Below are 17,995 nucleotides of genomic sequence, written 5' to 3' on the forward strand. Positions count from 1 at the left end.
TCGTTAACAAGAAGGCCGTCTTTGTAATATACAGGTGGAAGAAAATATCTACAGACAATGTTTAGAAACATTTTCAATTAGACATCCATTGACAAAATTGAAGGATGAGTACTACATTCAACCCATAGTTTTCAAGAAACAACAATAGGTCATTGCCTTAATGAGAGAAGCGAAAAAGGAGGATGTACACCAAATTCATCAATTTACAAAATGTCGTGACTTAGAGTACTTTGACATTCAAGGGACCAAAAGCGTACAACGGGTTTATGTTGCAAGGACTTGAACGCTCACAATTTGATTCAGGGTGTAAAACTATAGCTTTCAATGTCATTACAGTTTGATGTAGTTGTCATGTGGACCACCTTAGGCTCATAATATTAATAAAAGTATTCTTACAATACTACATCAAACTGTAATGACATTGAAAGCTATAGTTTTACACCCTGAATCAAATTGTGAACGTTCAAGTCCTTGCAACATAAACCTGTTGTACTCTTTCGGTCCCTTGAATGTCAAAGTACTCTAACTCGCGACATTTTGTAAATTGATGAAATTGTTGTGCATCCTTCTTTTTCACTTCTTAAGGGCAATGACCCATTGTTGTTTCTTGAAAACTATGCGTTGAATGTAGTACTCGTCCTTCAATTTTGTCAATGGATGTCTAATTGATAATGTTTCAAAACATTGACTGTAGATATTTTCTTCCACCTGTATATTACAAAGACGGTCTTCTTGTTAACGGTTGTGAACTTATTGAAAAATCGATGATACACCTCAATTTTTCTCGATGAGATGTGTGCCACTGTTAAACGAGATAAAAAAATATATATATATTACTAGCACACTTTTTATAACACAATAAAATATGTAGATTTAGGAAGTGATTAACATGTAATTCTCCTCTCGTAGAAGAAACTTGCAGAGCCGATTTTGGTAACGAGTATGCCACTAATTCATTTGCCCTCTCTTCAATTAAGACCTCAATCCCGCCATTATAATCATCTACTTCGTGGAAAAATGTCTTCGTAGCAGTAAGTTTGCCTGAGCCCATTTCAGCAAATTGTTTGATCTCCTTTTTCCTTCCTTTCGGCTTATCCTTTGATTTGTAGTGATATTTGACGACATATACTTTGGGTGCTTGCATATTAAGAGCATATGCCCCTCTTCCGCCTCTATTAGGGTTTAGGGTATAACTTAAACACTTGCGTTTAAGGCAAGAGTTTTAAGTTTTCATATTCACCGTTGCTATTTTCCGTAATCATTTGGTACAAGTTTTCTCTTATGCCAGTGTCTAGCTGCATGATATGTACATATTAACGTTATAGCCAAATAGAGAAGTTGAATTCCAATGAACTATATATTTGCTTTTGTTATACTAGACACAATTTTTTTTTTTTTAAATTTTTATGGTATTTTCGGATTTTTAAGTCAACACACTCTAAAATAGCTTAAAAACACTTAAAAACAGCAAGGAACAACATTGGAAGTTATGGGTAAAATCCCACGAATTTGCCTCAACATACTTAGTTACCCCCCCCCCCCCCAATCAAACATTGTCCTCAATGTTTTAAGCCTAAAATCACACCAAACAAAAGTAAACACATAAACAGCAACTAAACATACTAAACATGGCAGAATGTAACTAACAAATAGAAGAGTTTAGGGACGCAAATCTGGTTATGGAGTGTAAATTCCATCTTCTCCTTGGTGATTGCATTGAGGTTTGATCTTGAGTTTGACTGGAAGATTTTCTGGTTTCCTCCAATCGTTGATTTTCCACAGGCTTAATCTTGAACTGGGCTGGAGGATTCTTTTGGTCTCCCCCGAAGGTCTGAACTTACTCCTTTTATCTGGAGTTGAATTTGATTCAAGGGTGGTGAACACTTGAATCGGACTTGTGATTTCTTCAAGGACCATCGAAGTTTGATCTTGAGTGAAAATAGGACCATGAGCGGTTTCAGGATTCAGACACATGGCAGGCAAGTACGAGGTGGAGATGATGACCTGTTTCTTTGTTCATTCTTTCCAATTCGTATTGAAGAGGGTTAGAGGATAACTCAGCATATGCAGTTGTTGCGTTTGCTGACGATCCACAAGATTGATGTTTCATTGTCACTCGTCTTAGCTGTTCTCCAAGCAGATGTGGTCCCTTCTCTGGAAGTGTATCAACCGTTGAAGATGACTACTCGAGAGCAACGCTAGGTAAGCAACCAGGGAATAGATTCCAGGTAGTCGGTTCCAGATCGGAAGACTGACTCCAAGTGCCGGTTGATTGCTCTCTTTCACTTTGCTATGCGAGTAAGAACAAGGACAAAGGAAAAGATAGGGAAAGAGCATGATATGAGATACATTTGCTTTCGCCCTTGATGATATGAGATACTTTTGATTTTGAAGAAGCAGCGAATGAATCAGCACATATATTTGTTGCGCTTGTCTCTACATGCTTCGATCTACCGTTTCCTCCTGCCTCATCTGTACTCCAGGCATCTGGTATCTTCTTTGGGGGTACATCAATGGTTGAATAGGTGTTCTCAAGGGAAGAAGAAAACTGAGTATGTTGAGAGGTCTGGTTGCAGCTACATTCTCGGCCGAGAAGAAAAGTCATGCGTTTTTGGATGTATGCCTTGCTATGAATGTTGACGTATATAGGAATTTTAATGGCAAGTAGTAGTGCGGATGCGGCTTTGTCACCCACGCTTGTCGACAAAAGTGTGTAGTTGGGATAATGACCTCCACGTGTTTTCAACTTTGTCAGAGATCTTTTGACAAAGTTGCACATGTTATCTGAAAAGCCGAGATTGTGTCTGAAGAGTGTTGACGAACTTTACGCAGGAAAATCCGGCTTTACGCAGGAAAATTCGGCCTTTTGAATCGGTTGTTGTGTCGCCTCTCCTTTTATAGTGGTATCGATCACCTCTAACATGCACACTTTGAAGATTGCCCATTCGTGAAAATCGTCTCCGGCCCTTTGAGATTTTACTACATCCAACCATTCTCTTTTAACATCTTTGAAAATGGCTAACCCATCTAACATTTGCTTAGATTTGAGTCTCAGCAGTGATCCGGGTGCGCCGCGTCAGGGTAATGTATGGTGCCCGTCTTTCTTATCTTCTAATGGCCCTCTTACAGGTGAAGACTCCGTGATGAAGGATGCAACAACAGCTACGATAGTAGCTAGGAACCTCCTCACTCCTAAAGATAGTAGGCTGTTTTCAGGACGGTCCGATGAGTTGGCCGTTCAAGAGTCCCTAGCTCTCAGTGTTCAGTGTGCGGGCTCTGTGTCCAACATGAGCCAACGCCTACTTGCTCGATCCCGTTAAGTTGAATCATTGATGGCGGAGGTGGAAAATCTTAAGTAAGAGATCAAACATCTTAAGCATGAGAATAGAGGTTTGCACGTGCTTGCAAATAATTATTCGACAAACATGAAGAGGAAGTTTGATCAGCTGCAAGAACCTGAAGGTCGAATTCAAAGTGACCGTCAAAGGCTTGCGGCTTTCTTCTAGAGGCACTTTTTTCCTGCGTCATCTAGCGTTCCACCAAGTATTGAGGCCTCGAATGATCTATCTTCGATGCCTCCCGCTTCTGGAGTTTTGCCAAGTAGTGGGGCTTCACGTAAACAACCTTTGTGAAGGCTCCATCTTTTTTTTTTTTTTTACGCACTTGTAATTTATCGGAGATCAATGGACATGCTTTATTTTATTTAGTGTATTGGGTTGTCTCCCAAGTAGCGCTTTCTTTATCGTCTTACAGCTGGACGAAGAACCCAATCACTCCAGATTGGAGCCCACGGCACCCAAGGGGGTGTCATCCACGATGTGCTCCACAAAGTTCTCATAATAGGGCTTCAAACGATGCCCGTTCACCTTAAATTCCTGTCCCATTTTCAAGCTTTGGATTTAGACTGCACCATGAACAAAAACATTAGTAATAACAAACGGTCCAATCCACTTGGAACGTAACTTACCGGGAAACAGACGTAAACGGGAATTGAACAATAGCACTTTCTGCCCAATGGAGAAGGATTTCCCACGGATCATGTTGTCATGGAAAGCTTTGATCTTTTGCTTGTAAATGCTTGCATTCTCGTACGCCTCGTGCCTTATCTCATCAAGTTTATTTAATTGCAATCTCCTTTGACTTCCCGCTTCATCGAGGTTCATGTTAAACTTCTTGATGGCCCAAAGTGCTTTGTGCTCCAATTCAACGGGAAGATGACGTGCTTTGTGCTCCAATTCAACGGGAAGATGGCACGCCATCTTTCCGTTGAATTGGAGCACAAAGCACTTTGGGCCATCAAGAAGTTTAACATGAACCTCGATGAAGCGGGAAGTCAAAAGAGATTGCAATTAAATGAGCTTGATGAGATAAGGCACGAGGCGTACGAGAATGCAAGCATTTACAAGCAAAAGATCAAAGCTTTCCATGACAACATGATCCGTGGGAAATCCTTCTCCATTGGGCAGAAAGTGCTATTGTTCAATTCCCGTTTACGTCTGTTTCCCGGTAAGTTACGTTCCAAGTGAATTGGACCGTTTGTTATTACTAATGTTTTTGTTCATGGTGCAGTCCAAATCCAAAGCTTGAAAACGGGACAGGAATTTAAGGTGAACGGGCATCGTTTGAAGCCCTATTATGAGAACTTTGTGGAGCACATCGTGGATGACACCCCCTTGGGTGCCGTGGGCTCCAATCTGGAGTGATTGGGTTCTTCGTCCGGCTGTAAGACGATAAAGAAAGCGCTACTTAGGAGACAACCCAATACACTGAATAAAATAAAGCATGTCCATTGATCTCCGATAAATTACAAGTGCGTAAAAAAAAAAAAAAGATGAAGCCTTCACAAAGGTTGTTTACGTGAAGCCCCACTACTTGGCAAAACTCTAGGAGCGGGAGGCATCGAAGATAGATCATTTGAGGCCTCAATACTTGGTGGAACGCTAGATGACGCAGGAAAAAAATGCCTCTGGAAGAAAGCCGCAAGCCTTTGACGGTCAATTTGAATTCGACCTTCAGGTTCTTACAGCTGATCAAGCTTCCTCTTCATGCTTGTCGAATAATTATTTGCAAGCACGTGCAAACCTCTATTCTCATGCTTAAGCTGTTTGATCTCTTACTTAAGATTTTCCACCTCCGCCATCAATGATTCAACTTGACGGGATCGAGCAAGTAGGCGTTGGCCCATGTTGGACACAGAGCCCGCACACTGAACACTGAGAGCTAGGGACTCTTGAACGGCCAACTCATCGGACCGTCCTGAAAGCAGCCTACTATTTTTAGGAGTGAGGAGGTTCCTAGCTACTATCGTAGCTGTTGTTGCATCCTTCATCACAGAGTCTTCACCTGTAAGAGGGCCTGTGGACATCGAAATTTCGGTGAAATGAATGTTGACCAATAATTAAAATTTCAACGCTCACGTGTCACATAAATTTTACATGTAGTGTGACTCAACGAAAAATCGAAATAAATTGGAAAAGTCATCAAATAGGACACGTGTCAATACTTGGCAGAAATGATTTATTTCATCTGATTATTTAAATCCAAAAATCAAGTTTTGGAATTCTATAAATAGGAAGCCAAGGCATTCATTTTGAAGGAAGAAAAAAAGAAGGAAATTTACATTACACCAAAAGTTTGAAGCTTTGAAACTCTAAAACTCTCAAGCAAATCTCAAAGGACCAAGAAAACTATCTTCGTTCTTCGTCAAATCTGAAGAGAAGTGTTCATCATTCATCATCCGTTCATCCTAAGATCAAGCCCCAACGGCCCTTTGGATCAACAACCTCAACAAATCGACACATCCAATCATTCTTCAAGATTAACCCAAAAGCCTTTGAAGATCCGCTCATCCATCAACCTTCAAGATCAAGCCCAAAAGCCCTTGAAGAAATCCACACACCCAGTCTTCAAGATCAAGCCCAAAAGCCCTCGAAGATCCGTTCATCAACTGTTCATCCCTAGATCAAGCCCCGACGGCCCTTTGGATCAACAGCTCATCCACAAACCCATACACCCATTCTTCAAGATCAAGCCCAACGCCCCTTGAAGATCCGTTCATCAACTGTTCATCCCTAGATCAAGCCCCGACGGCCCTTTGGATCAACAGCTCATCCACAAACCTACACCCTACGAAGATAGAATCAGAGGATCAAATTACAAAGAGATTGTAACCCCAAAATCATTAAACACAAAAAATATATTTTGTACACGATTTCTTGTTTCTTGTTTCAGGAACTTTTCGTGTTTACAAATTTGGCACGCCCAGTGGGACATCTCTACCTCTCATCTCTATCCTCAAATCATCGAAAAACGCAAATGGCATCAAGAAAGGATCAAGCTGTTCCTGCAATCAAAGCAAAGAACAAGAACATCATCGCCGCAAGTGGTGATATTTTGGTCATCATAACCCGAAGTAAGGCAATAGCTCTTTTTGCTGCGGCTTCCGCCCCTGTATTAACTCTGTCAAAGGAACAAGAGCACTTGAGGTACGAGCCTGTGATCACCCTAGCCTCGCTAAGGGCATCAAAGGGGGAAAGCCCGAGGAAATACTCAGAGTCCCTACTCTCCGACGCTGATTCGAGCGGCAGTACAACCATGCAAGTCATGATCACTGGAGTAACTTCAATTGAGGAGCAGCTAGCTCAGATGAATGAAGCAATCGCAAAGCTCACACGGACTGTGTAAGAGAAGGACTTGCAGATTGCCGCACTTGTCAACCAACTAGATGCGCTGCCCGACGTGAAAGTCGACCCAAATATTGGCCTATTAAAGAAAGAAGACGACGAAGAAGAGGAGCCATCAGCGGAGAAAGTTGAAGAGAAGCCGAAGCTAGACCAAGCAACGGCATTCATGGGATCTCTCTCTATCCAGCAGCTACAGGAGATGATCGCAAGCACTGTCAAGACACAGTACGAAGGAAGCTCGCATGACTCCGTGCTGTACTCAAAGCCTTACTCCAAGAAGATTGATGCTTTGAAGATGCCAAGGGGTTATCAGCCCCCAAAATTCATGCAGTTCGATGGAAAAGGCAACTCGAAGCAACATGTCGCCCATTTCATTGAAACTTGCAACAATGCTGGGACAGAGGGAGACTACCTCGTCAAACAGTTCGTGCGTTCGCTGAAAAGTAACGCTTTTGACTGGTACACTGACCTCGAACCTGAGTCTATCAACAGTTGGGACCAGCTAGAAAGGGAATTCCTCAACCATTTCTACAGCACTCGTCGTACTGTAAGCATGTTAGAGCTGACCAGTACGAAACAGTGGAGAGATGAACCTGTCGTCGACTACATAAATAGATGGCGCTCATTAAGTCTGGATTGCAAAGATCGGCTTTCTGAAACCTCTGCCATTGAGATGTGCGTTCAAGGCATGCAGTGGGGGTTACATTACATCCTCCAATGCATAAAACCAAGAACATTCGAAGAGTTAGCAACTCGTTCCCACGACATGGAGCTGAGTATCGCTAATCACGGGAAAAATGAGCCGATTACTAACTTCAAAAAGGATAAATTATTCGCCCCAAATGTAGACAAGACCGGGAAGAAGCCCGCTAAGGAAGCTTTCACCGTCAACACTACCCCCATCAAGACCTCCTCAGCGCCCATCAAGATCTCCTCCAAGAAGAAAGCGAAGGAGATAAAGACAAGTGAGCCTTCTCGCACCCAAGACAGATACAAGAGCACCTTGAGAGAGTTGGAACAGAAAACGTACCCTTTTCCTGACTCTGACATGGCTGCCATGTTAGATGACTTGCTGGAAAAAAAGGTGATTGAGCTACCCGAATGCAATCGTCCTAAAGAAATGAATCGCACAAACAATCCTAGGTACTGCAAGTACCATCGTATTGTGAGCCATCCTGTTAGCAAGTGCTTCGTTCTCAAAGAACTCATCATGAAGCTAGCACAACAAGGGCAAATTGAGCTCGACCTTGAGGGCACGGCCGCAACGCATACCACTACAATTCATTTGGATCGTTTAATCCTGTGCCTCTCCAAACGGCACCTGACCGTTCCCGTGAATGCTCAAGTTGCACGGCACCTCCTACACAACCATCACTGGAGAGAAGCGACCAAGATGCACATGCTGATGATGAAGAAGGATGGATATTGGTAACCTACAAAAAGACAAGGAAACCAAGACCAGCCAAAGGTGGAACAAAGAAGAAATCACCACGACCGCAACAATGCGAAGCCTAAAAGAAACATAAAGCATAATAAAACAACATATGCTAGGGAACCTATGGAGCAGGAGCCACGCATTCCCGTTTCCTTGCGTGAGTACTTCCCGAATGACTTTTTCCAACAGTGCACTACCGTGGCCTGTCACATGGTTGAAGTAGAAATAGAAGAGCCCTCAAAAGGCAAAGCTATCGCCACTGAGGTAGAAAAGACCCTTACACCTGGAGAAGGTCTGCCAACACACTTTAGCATCGAAGAAGCGCTACCATTGCCAAAAAAGATGCGAAGAGCACTAGCAGCAGTCTTAGCAGGTCCCGACGACCACGAAGTGCAAGAAAGTAACGACAAAGGCTCGAAGCTTCAACCACATGAATGTGTCACATGTTGTGCCACCCATGACGTAATTAACTTCACTGACGAAGACCTACTGTTGGGATCAAAGCCTCACAACCGTCCTCTCTTCGTCTCCGGGTACATAAGGGAATACAAAGTTAACCGCATGCTTGTGGATGGTGGGTCGGCCATAAACATCATGCCAAAATCAACAATGACCATAATCGGCATCAAGGTGAATGAACTATCTCTGAGCCGTCTGCTGATCCAGGGTTTTAACCAAGGAAGACAAATGGCGATGGGCATGATCCGAGTAGAGATGACCATGGGTGAGCTCAAATCAAGCTCGATATTCCACGTGATTGATGCAAGAACTTCCTACAGACCTTGGATCCACGCAAATGGGGTAGTGCCGTCCACCCTTCATCAATGCCTAAAGTTTTACCGAGAAGGAGTGAAGGTGATTCAAGGTGACACCAAGCCATTCACCGAAACCGAATCACACTTTGCATATGCCAAGTTCTACATGGATGAAGAGACGGTACCCGAAGCCCTTCCGGAAGAGATCAAATCCACGGGCAGAGCAGCAATTAAAAACCAGGAGTGGCAAGCCATGCCTAAAAAGCAAAAAGAGCAGGCCGTGCCATCTTCAAGCAAAGATGATGACGAGTTTGCTAAACCTGCAACAACCAAAGGGAGTAGGATGCCATCAGAAGGACCGAACGCACCCATATTCTGGTATATCCCGATGTCAAGAAGAAAGAATGGTCAATCTCCATTCGAAACTAGAAAAGCCGACACACAGTGGCACACGGATAACGTGAAGTTGCTCAAGACGAATGCAGTTTTGCCTTTGACACAGCTCGGGGGTGCTAAGGCCGCAAGACTACCACAAGGCTTCATAAAAGCTCTACCAAAGAAGGTGGAATCAAGCTTTCTTCCAACCAAGAGGACCGAGGAAGGTTTCGACCCTAACGCCTACAAACTCATGTCAAAGGCCGAGTAGGACTTCGCTTCTTCTGCGGTGGCTGGAAAGAAGGTTTCAAACACTGTCAATGACGAAGAACGTAACCTCACCAAAACTCAAAAGAAGTTGAAGGAGCATGGTTACGGAGTTGACAACAACAAAGCCGGACTTGGTTTCACACCAAATGGACCTGTGATGATTTCAAGCCAAGCGAAAAATACTAGCACTCAATATGTCAGCATGAGCATTGAACAAGATCAAGAAGAGCCTAAACCCTCCCCTCGGACGTCGGTCTTCGATAGGATGAGCCAGTGAAGCTCCAGAACTTCAGTGCTTAATCGCATTGGTGGTCAAGACCGAACCTCTGTCTTCAAGAGGCTTAACGCGCCGACATCCCAAAGCTCTGTTTTTGAAAGGTTGTTAAAGCTTAAGAAACAAAGCAACACAGTTATCTCTCCTCTGCGACGATCAGCTTCAGAAAGATTTGAAGATAATGAGAAGCCTTTTGGAAAGAGGAAGACAACACCAAAGGGAGAAAAGCTCGATGGGATAGGAGAAAAGGACGACGTTCGAAGCTTGATTCCTTCAAGGATAAAGCGCCAAGTAATCCTAGAGGTTGACACAAAAGGACCATTGAAGGTAAGGAGGCGCATCATCGTCCACACTAGCAAATCTTCATGCCAACAAACCCAAGAGAACGACACTGAAGATGAAATCCCTAAGAAAGATGTCACTTCTGGCTCTTTCGACTCAAAGTCTTCACCTCAACCGCTGGGGGCAACTCCATAGCCATGTCTTTCTCTTGTTCTAGGCGTGAAATCTCCTCTTGGCATTGAGAAAGTGTAGCTCCCTGCTCCCCGAGAACACTTTCAAGTTTTGATGCCTCGCTGCCCAGTTGTTCTTGTTCTCGCATCAACATATCTAGACGTACTCGGACGGAAGCTAAAGAAGTCTCTGTAGATTGATAATCTCCCGAAGCAGCTTGCTGAGAAGACCGGGCCTGAGTTAGTGACAAGTCTATTGCATCAAGTTGGTGAGCTCTAACATCTGGACTCAACTTCTTCAAGGAAATAACACGCAAGGAAGAATACTCAGTTGAGGCGGCCATAATTTCAGCAATTTTGATCTTTAAGGATGAAGAATCAATGTTAAGATTGTCAATTGCAGAAATAAGTTTCGATAAGTCCTCCTTAAGCAACGCAAGGTCCTCCGACGGGCATTTCGAAATCCTCCCCTCAATATGGCTCTTGATATCCATTGCCGCACGAAGATTGATGCGATGAATAAGCTGCTCAGTACCACTAAGGTTTGGCCCTCTCAGAGAGATCTCAGAGCTAGCTGGCAAAGGTATAGAACGCATGACGGGATCTTGCATGCCTCCACCTACACACGGCAAACTTGCGAAACTTGACGAACTTGGGATAAGCTCTGTACCAGGTGGATCCCCAATCTCCTCGCCTGTAGGTAGGTCGCCTCCAAATACCATCTCCGTATAAGAATAAATACCTGTGGTCGCCAAGTCAAAAGAACATGAAGGCCCAACCTAAAGAAAACAAAGAAAGCTGTTAGAAGCAAAAGCTAGAACAATGAAAGCAGAAGAAGTCATAAGAGAGAAGAAGATGCATACGTCTTTCTCAAACGACACACTGCCATCGAGTTGAGGGAGCCTAAACACTTCTTTCTTCTTATGACGAAAATTGACATCGTTATCGGCCTGAGCGCCTTCAAGACGTCGCTTGTTTAAAACTTGTTGACCCTGCCGCAAAACAAGTCAATCTTCGTGCGAATCAACTTCATCACCAGCCTCTTCAGATACATCCAGATGTTGAGAAGACAAGCGTGGGCATTGAGTGACTAAAACAACTGGTCTATCTTGCAAAGTAGCAGCACTCGCGCAATCAAAAGATATCAGTTGTGTAGGAACCACAGAAAGATTCACCTGAAACAACACTTGCTGAGTTCGAAACAACACTCAAGCCATTATAAATATTGGCCAAAACCGGGATAGCAAGACTGAAAGATTCACCTGCAGCCATCTTGCTAGCAACTTTGAAAACCCCAGGACGAACAAAGTTGACGTCGCCGATTGGAAAAACAAACTTACAAAGCCAACAAGCTAAGAAAGCAGTTAGGTAAGATTCTTCCACATGCTCTGATGCTATGCCAAGGTCCTCAAACGCTCTCAACTCGGCAGGGGAACGGCGCCTAGCTGAACCAATGGCACCAGATGGATATGAGTCTCCCTTTGGCTTAGTGGTTTTGTTGCAACTTCTTCTCTTCGAGGACTTCTTGTACCTTGTGTCCTCCCAATACCAGAAGCGGATCCATGAAGAAATCTTCACGCCTGATTTATTTCGAGCATCTTGGGAAAGCTTGTGATATGCCCAAAATAAACAGCGACAACTCGCAGGCAATCCTCGGTTATTGCAGAAAGAAAGTTCCTCCGCACTAGGAACGACCTCGTCATAAAACTTACCTTGGATTGGCAATCCCCCTATCTTGTGGAGATCCCAAAGTGAAATTGACATCTCTCCTTGAGCTGTATGAAGCGTGTTAGTCGCTGAACACCAATGCTCGAAGAACGCATGAAGGACAGAATGATGGAGATCATAACTAAACAAAGACGCGTACACGGCATGGTAAAGGCCCATGCTAGTAAGCACATGTTTAGATCGGCCCAAGACATCTTCAAGCCACTCCCAATAAGACTCATCAAAAACAGCTTCTCCGGTAGTCGACAAGGCATCATGCCAAGCCATAGCTCCGCTGCGGATGTGATCTCCGAGAAGCTTAAACGAAGCCGGATGATTGTCACGAGCATGGTGCGAAGGGTTCAAGATAAGAATCCCCGGTGTCCACCCCTCCTTCTCCGTATTTGATCGAACAAAGTCTGCCACCTTCCAAGATACTTCAGAAGACCACGACTTAATATGCATGGAGTTGTCTTTTGTAGGAAGAGCAAGCGCCTTCAGGCCAGTCAGTGGGGCGTAAATCTTCAGCGTTGTTCCCCTATCTTGCGAATCATTTTCCTTCGCGAGAATGGTGATGGTGTTGCTCTTAAAACATTTGAAAAATACCATGACCGCAACAAAGCAAAAAAAAAAAAAAAAAAAAAAAAAAAAAAAAACAGCCACAAAACTTGAACAGCAGGACAACAGACAGTGCAATGGTGTGCAGCGAACAGTGCAGCGATGACGGTGCAGCAAGCAGCAGCAAAAGGCACAACAACATCACCACCGAGGAAAATTATGATCAAAAGGCACTACACAGCATAAACTCGCTGCAGTCTTTTGCATAACCCCACACGGTAAAAGTGACACACTGCAACAAGTTCCAAGCAGCGGCAAGAGGCACGGCAACGTCACTACCAGGGGAAGACTGTGACCAAAAGGCATTACACAGCAAAATCCCTTTGCAATCTTTGCACAACACCACTCTATCTACACCACCAATTTATGCTTTCCTGGGTTCTTCGTCGGTTTGACAGCCTCAACCTTGCAGCCTCAACCTTCTTATAAAGAAAAAAAAAATGACGATGTAGAACAGGTTGAGCCTCAACCTTCTTATAAAGAAAAAAAAATGACGATGTAGAATAAAAAATAATAAAATAAAGTAAAAGAAAATGATGATGTTGGGAAGTAATGATGAAAGTAAAGAATAAAAAAAAAAATAAAAAAAAAAAAATAAAAATAAAAAAAAAACATCTTTGGTGGATCAGTGCCACCGAAAGCAAAAAAAATAATAAAAATAATAAAATAAAGTAAAAGGAAATGATGATGTTGAGAAGTAATGATGAAAGTAAAGAATAATAAAAAAAATATTAAAAAAAAAAAAAAAACATCTTTGGTGGCTCAGCGCCATCGAAAGCAAAAAAAAAAAATAATAAAAAAAAAAAAAATCTTTGGTGGATCAGCGCCACCGAAGAAGAAGAAGAAAAAAAAAAAATCTTGGTGATATATATGTTTTATCTGTATTTAGCACAATGCACTGAATAAAATAAAGAATTTCCATTGATCTCCGAGAAATTACAAGTACGTAAAAAAAAAAAAAAAAAAAAAAAAAAAGATGGAGCTTTCACAAAGGATGTTCACGTGAAGTCCCATTATTTGGCAAAACTCTCGGAGCGGAAGGTATCAGAGCTAGATCATTCGAGGCCACAATACTTGGTGGAACGCTGGATGACCCAGGAAAAAGGTGCCTCTGGAGATAAGCAGCAAGCCTTTGACGGTCACTTTGAATCCGACCTTCAGATTCTTGCAGCTCATCAAGCTTCCTCTTTATGCCCGTCGAATAGTTGTTGGCAAGCACGTGCAAACTTCTATTCTCGTACTTAAGCTGTTTGATCTCCTGCTTATGATTTTCCACCTCTGCCATCAACGATTCAACCTGACGGGAGCGAGCAAGTAGGCGTTGGCCCATGTTGGACACAGAGCCTGCACACTGAACACTGAGAGCCAGGGACTCTTGAACGGGCAACTCATCGGACCGTCCTGAAAGCAGCCTACTATCTTTAGGAGTGAGGAGGTTCCTAGCTACTATCGTAGCTGTTGCATCCGTCATCATGTAGTCTTCACCTGTAAGAGGACCATTAGAAGATAAGAAAGACGGACACCATACCTTAGCCTGACGCGGCGTAACCGGATCACTGCTGAGACTCAAATCTAAGCAAAGGTTCGATGAGTTAGTCATTTTTCAAAGGTGTTCAAAGAGAAGGGTGGATGGAGTTAATTCTCAAATGGCCGGAGACGATTTTCACAAATGAGAAATTTTCAAAGTGTGCATGTTGGTGGTGATCGATACCTCTATAAAAAGCCAAGGCGACACGACCACCGATTAAAAAAAAACCAGATTTTCCTGCGTGAAGTTCGGCGACGCTTTCGCGGCTTTTCAGATAACGCGTTCAACTTTGTCAAAAGATCTCTGACAAAGTTGAAAACACGTGAAGGTTATCATCCCAACTACGCGCCTTTGCCAACAAGCGTGGTGACAGAGTCGCACCCGTGACTACTTTTTCGAAGAGGCGCTCGCTCAGAAATTGAAGAGACGTTTGTTCAAAAATCGAAGAGACGTTTGTCGACAAGGGTAAAAGAACAGTACCACCATTTGCTATTGGGAAATCCCTATATATGTCGACCTTCATCTTTTATGGCAAGGCAGACCTGAAGAAAATGCCCAACTTTTCCTCACCTCTGAGGGCGCACTCTCAGCAAAACCTTTCGAAATACTTAATTTTTTCTTTTTCCCCAAAGATGATACCAGATGCCTGGAGTACAGATGACCCAGGAGGAAACGATAGATTGAAGCATGTGCTGATTCATTCACCGCTTCTTCAAAAGCAAAGGTATCTCATATCATGAAGGTCAAAAGCAAAAGTATCTCATATCATGCTTTCCCTGTCTTTTTCTTTGTCTTTATTCTTACTCGCATTGCAAAATGAAAGAAGCAATCAGCCGGCACTTGGAGTCAAGTCTTCCGATCTGGAGCCGACTGCCTGGAAGCTATTCTCTGGTTGCTTACCTAGCGTTGCTCTCGAGTAGTCATCTTTAACGGTTGATACACTTCCAGAGAAGGGACCACTTCTGCAAAGGGGAGCAAGTAAGGCAAGTGAAAATAATACATTGAAGCATTTAGAGACAAGCAACAACTGCATATGCTGAGCTATCCTCTAACCCTCTTCAATACGAATTGGAGAGATTGAACAAAGAAACAGATAAAAGGAGTAAGCTCAGACCTTCAGGGGAGACCAAAAGAATCCTGCTGCCCAGTTCAAGAGTAGCACAAAGGAAAATCAACGATTGGAGGAAACCAAAAGAATCCTCCAGTCCAGTTCAATAGTAGCTTGTGGAAAATTAACGATTGGAGGAAACCAGAAAATCTTCCAGTCGAACTCAAGATAAAGCCTCGACGGCCCTTGGGTTGACATCTACATTAAGGGACTTCAAAACGCATCTTCTACACGTGACAAGCAGATGTCTACGACGCGCCTTGAAGTGGGGGCATTTGTAGACATCAAGCACATGTCACCGAAATTTTGATGTCTACAAATGCCCCCACTTCAAGGCGCGTCGTAGACATCTGCTTGTCACGTGTAGAAGATGCGTTTTGAAGTCCCTTAATGTAGATGTCAACCCAAGGGCCGTCGAGGCTTGATCTTGAGTTCGACTGGAAGATTTTCTGGTTTCCTCCAATCGTTAATTTTCCACAAGCTACTATTGAACTGGACTGGAGGATTCTTTTGGTTTCCTCCAATCGTTGATTTTCCTTTGTGCTACTCTTGAACTGGGCAGCAGGATTCTTTTGGTCTCCCCTGAAGGTCTGAGCTTACTCCTTTTATCTGTTTCTTTGTTCAATCTCTCCAATTCGTATTGAAGAGGGTTAGAGGATAGCTCAGCATATGCAATTGTTTGTCTCTACATGCTTCAATGTATCATTTTCACTTGTCTTACTTGCTCCCCTTTGCAGAAGTGGTCCCTTCTCTGGAAGTGTATCAACCGTTGAAGATGACTACTCGAGAGCAACGCTAGGTAAGCAACCAGGGAATAGCTTCCAAGCAGTCGGCTCCAGATCGGAAGACTGACTCTAAGTGCCGGCTGATTGCTTCTTTCACTTTGCCATGCGAGTAAGAATAAGGACAAAGAAAAGGACAGGGAAAAAGCATGATATGAGATGCTTTTGACCTTGATGATATGAGATACCTTTGCTTTTGAAGAAGCGGTGAATGAATCAGCACATGCTTCAATCTATCGTTTCCTCCTGGGTCATCTGTACTCCAGGCATCTGGTATCATCTTTGGGAAAGAAGAAAAAATTGAGTATTTCGAAAGGCTTTGTTGGGAGTGCGCCCTCAGAGGTGAGGAAGAGTTGGGCATTTTCTTCAGGTCTGCCTTGCCATAAAAGATGAAGGTCGACATATATAGGGATTTCTCAATAGCAAGTGGTGGTACTGTTCTTTTACCCTTGTCGACAAACGTCTCTTCGATTTTTGAACAAGCGTCTTTTCGATTTCTGAGCGAGCGCCTATTCGAAAAAATAGTCACGGGTGCGGCTCTGTCACCACGCTTGTTAGCAAAGGCGCGTAGTTGGGATGATAACCTTCACGTGTTTTCAACTTTGTCAGAGATCTTTTGACAAAGTTGAACGCGTTATCTGAAAAGCCGCGAAAGCGTCGCCGAACTTCACGCAGGAAAATTCGGTTTTTTTTGAATCGGTGGTCGTGTCGCCTTGGCTTTTTATAGAGGTATCGATCACCACCAACATGCACACTTTGAAAATTTCTTATTTGTGAAAATCGTCTCCGGCCCTTTGAGAATTAACTCCATCCACCATTCTCTTTGAACACCTTTGAAAAATGACTAACCCATCGAACCTTTGCTTAGATTTGAGTCTCAGCAGTGATCCGGTTACGCCGCGTCAGGCTAAGGTATGGTGCCCGTCTTTCTTATCTTCTAATGGTCCTCTTACAGGTGAAGACTCCATGATGATGGATGCAACAACAGCTACGATAGTAGCTAGGAACCTCCTCACTCCTAAAGATAGTAGGCTGCTTTCAGGACGGTCCGATGAGTTGTCCGTTCAAGAGTCCCTGGCTCTCAGTGTTCAGTGTGCAGGCTCTGTGTCCAACATGGGCCAACGCCTACTTGCTCGCTCCCGTCAGGTTGAATCGTTGATGGCAGAGGTGGAAAATCTTAAGCAGGAGATCAAACAGCTTAAGTACGAGAATAGAAGTTTGCACGTGCTTGCCAACAACTATTCGACGGGCATGAAGAGGAAGCTTGATGAGCTGCAAGAATCTGAAGGTCGGATTCAAAGTTACCGTCAAAGGCTTGTAGAGGCACCTTTTTCCTGGGTCATCCAGCGTTCCACCAAGTATTGTGGCCTCGAATGATCTAGCTCCGATGTCTCCCGCTTCGATGCCTTCCGCTCCGAGAGTTTTGCCAAATAATGGGGCTTCACGTGAACATCCTTTATGAAAGCTCCATCTTTTTTTTTTTTTTTTTTTTTTTACGCACTTGTAATTTCTCGGAGATCAATGGGCATGCTTTATTTTATTCAGTGTATTGTGCTAAATACAGATAAAACATATATATCACCAAGATTTTTTTTTTCTTCTTCTTCTTCAGTGACGCTGATCCACCAAAGATTTTTTTTTTTTTTATTATTTTTTTTTTTGCTTTCGGTGGCGCTGAGCCACCAAAGATGTTTTTTTTTTTTTTTTAATATTATTTTTTATTCTTTACTTTCATCATTACTTCCCAACATCATCATTTCCTTTTACTTTATTTTATTTTTTTTTTTTTTTTTTTTTTTTGCTTTCGGTGGCACTGATCCATCAAAGATGTTTTTATTTTTTTTTTATTTTTTATTATTTTTATTTTTATTCTTTACTTTTATCATTACTTCCCAACATCATCATTTCCTTTTACTTTATTTTATTATTTTTTATTCTATATCGTCATTTTTTTTTTCTTTATAAGAAGGTTGAGGCTCAACCTATTCTACATCGTCATTTTTTTTTC

At 42.9% G+C, this 17,995-nt stretch overlaps 1 long non-coding RNA gene across 2 annotated transcripts in view; it reads left to right on the plus strand.

Moving 5' to 3' along the window:
• The window catches only part of LOC148696057 (uncharacterized), a 32,613-nt gene that overhangs the window by 2,842 nt on the left and 11,776 nt on the right, over positions 1–17,995 (plus strand). The window lies entirely within an intron of this gene.

This window comes from Pyrus communis, chromosome 7, assembly GCF_041283825.1.
Source record: "Pyrus communis isolate YQ-2024b chromosome 7, ASM4128382v1, whole genome shotgun sequence".
NCBI lineage: Eukaryota > Viridiplantae > Streptophyta > Magnoliopsida > Rosales > Rosaceae > Pyrus > Pyrus communis.